Genomic DNA, 3,324 nt, shown 5'->3' on the forward strand with positions numbered 1-3,324 from the left:
TTGCTTCTGAGTCAGTAGAGCTTCGGCCAGAGGTGAGTAGAATAAACCTTTATGTTTTTAAAGCAAATGAATTATACAGTTGAGCACGTTCATGCATCATGAATGCCATGTGATGAATTAGGTTGTTTGCATTAGAACTCACGAATATGTTGCATTGCATTTATGATGTTGATGTGGATTGGTTATTGGATGACCCTTTAGTCCTCATATGATATGATGATGTTATGGCATGATATGGTATGGAAGTCCAGGTGGTACCCATTCTACGTCCCTGGCACTATGTAAGAGAAAGTCCAGGTTGTACCCATTCTACGTCCCTGGCACATTGGTATGTATGATATGTTATGTTAAGAGAAAGACCGGTTGTATCCATTCTACGTCCCGGCATTTTGGAATGTAGAGGACTATAGGTGACAATACCATCTGAGATGTGATTCGTTGTGATGTGTTGCATTACATGATGGCATGAGATTTTAAATGTTGTTTTCTAGTATTCTGCTCACTGGGCTCTAGTAGCTCACCCCTTTTCCCTAATCCCCCAGGGTTGCAGGTACGGGCTAAACAGAGAAGTCAAGAAGAGTAAAGTCTTATGTTTGTAACAGATAGATAGTGGACATGATAAATTGTATAATGATGTAAAGTTAAATGGTTATGTTATGTATAATGATATTGAGGTTTAGAGGTGTGCTTGACCACAGTTTATTGTAATCCCTTGTTGATACATGATCCTAATGTCTATTGATGTTTATGTTTAACCAACTCAACTTATGATGTATTGCCCATTGGGGCATTGATGAGATTCCACAGAGGGGTCAAGTTTATGATTATGACTATGTTCAGTGCATGCACAGGTTGAGTTTGGTGTATGATAGAATGTATGAATGAAAGAAAAGTTTTAATTTTTATGTATGATTGTTGATCATGTATGGGATTAAACAGGTTTATAGGTTGCATGTCAGGCTTGCTACGGGTCCAGGCGGCCTTAAGCCTATCTGGATCCTAGCGCCGGTAGCGGTCCGATTTTCGGGTCGTTACACTAGTAAAGGGGTCTGTGCACAGAGTAGTGCATGCACAGGTTGAGCCTTGGTACATAGTAAAGTTTTAATTGTTTCAGAAAATCTTTGATCATGTATGGATTTTACAGGTTCACAGTGAGTATAGCAGGCTTGCTACGGGTCTCGGCGACCTTAAGCCGACCTGGATCCTAGCGCCGGTGGCGGTCCGATTTTCGGGTCGTTACAATCTCTCTCCAACTTCTTCCCAGCAAACAGATGACCTGCACTTCCTCCCATAAAAAGCTTCATATAGAGCCATCCCTATGCTAGCATGATAGCTATTATTGTACGCAAAATCTACTAAGGGTAGATGCTGCCTCCAAGAACCGCCAAAATCTAACACGCACATTCTGAGTATATCTTCAATAATCTGGATGGTCCTCTCTGACTGTCCGTCAGTCTGTGGATGGAAAGCAGTGCTAAAGTCTAACCTTGTGCCCATAGCATTCTGCAGACTCCGCCAAAACCTGGAGGTGAATTGGGGTCCTCTATCTGACACTATAGAAACGGGAGCCCCATGCAGCCTGACAACTTCATCAACATACACCTGCGCCAATTTATCCACAAAGTAGCCACTCCTGACAGGGATGAAGTGAGCAGACTTGGTTAATCTGTCCACAATCACCCATATGGAGTCCAATCTGTTGGACGTTATCGGTAACCCCACCACGAAATCCATAGCTATGTTCTCCCATTTCCACTCTGGAATCGGTAGTGGGTTAAGCATTCCAGCCGGCTTCTGATGTTCCAGCTTCACCCTCTGACATACCTCACAGGCGGACACGAACTGTGCCACCTCTCTCTTCATAGCTGGCCACCAATAGACTCTTTTCAGATCCTGGTACATTTTGGTAGCTCCAGGGTGAATGTTGTATCTGGCATTATGAGCTTCTCTCATAATGTCTCCCTTCAGACCCACGTCATCTGGTACACATAACCTGTTCCCATAGCGGAGGATCCCTTTATTGTTAAATCTGAACTCATCATTCTTGCCTGACTGAACAGTCCTAGCAATCTTCACTAACTCTGGGTCCTCATGCTGTTTCTGAGCCACCTGCTCTAGAAACACGGGTGTCACTCTCATCTGAGCTATCAAAGCACCTGCACCAGACAACTCTAACTGTAGCCCTTCATTAATGAGCCTATAAAATTCTCTCACCACCGGCCTCCTCTCTGTTGTGATATGGGATAGACTGCCAAGTGATTTTCGGCTTAGGGCATCTGCTACAATATTTGCCTTACTCGGATGGTACTGAATCTTGCAATCATAGTCACTAAGCAGTTCTACCCATCTCCTCTGCCTCAAATTTAACTCTCTCTGACTCAAGATGTACTGCAAACTCTTATGATCTGTAAAGATCTCGCATTTAACCCCATATAGGTAATGCCTCCACATCTTGAGTGCAAAGATCACAGCTGCCATCTCTAGGTCATGTGTAGGATAATTCAACTCATGCTTCTTCAGCTGTCTAGAAGTATAAGCAATCACTCTCTCATTCTGCATCAACACACAACCCAGTCCCACTCGGGACGCATCACAAAACACTGTGAAGTCTTCATTACTGGTAGGCAGAGCTAACACCGGTGCTAACGTCAACCTTTTCTTTAGCTCTTCAAAACTCTCTTCACACTGGTCAGACCATACAAACTTCTGATTTTTCTTGGTCAATCTGGTCATAGGAGCAGCAATTTTTTAGAAGTCCTGTACGAACCTCCTGTAGTAACCTGCCAAACCCAAAAAGCTCTTAATCTCTGTCACTGTAGTGGATCTGGGCCAGTTAGCTACAGCTTCTATCTTCTTGGGATCCACTTCAATTCCTTGGTCTGATACAACATGCCCCAGGAAAGAAATGCTCCTCAACCAAAACTCACACTTGGAGAACTTGGCATACAAGCCGTGCTCTCTCAGGGTCTGTAGAACTATCCTCAGATGATGGGCATACTCCTCTGTGTTTCTGGAATACACTAAGATATCATCAATGAAGACAATTACAAAGTGATCCAGATACTGACTGAAAACTCAGTTCATGAGGTCCATAAATGCTGCAGGGGCATTGGTTAGCCCAAACGGCATCACTAGGAACTCATAGTGCCCATATCTGGTCTTCAACGCCGTCTTCGGCACATCCTCTTCCCTGATTCTCAACTGATGATACCCGGATCTTAGATCTATTTTAGAGAAACAACCTGCTCCTGCTAGTTGGTCAAATAGATCGTCGATCCTGGGTAGAGGATACTTGTTCTTGGTAGTGACTTTGTTCAACTGCCT

The sequence above is a fragment of the Manihot esculenta genome, chromosome 7, assembly GCF_001659605.2.
Source record: "Manihot esculenta cultivar AM560-2 chromosome 7, M.esculenta_v8, whole genome shotgun sequence".
NCBI lineage: Eukaryota > Viridiplantae > Streptophyta > Magnoliopsida > Malpighiales > Euphorbiaceae > Manihot > Manihot esculenta.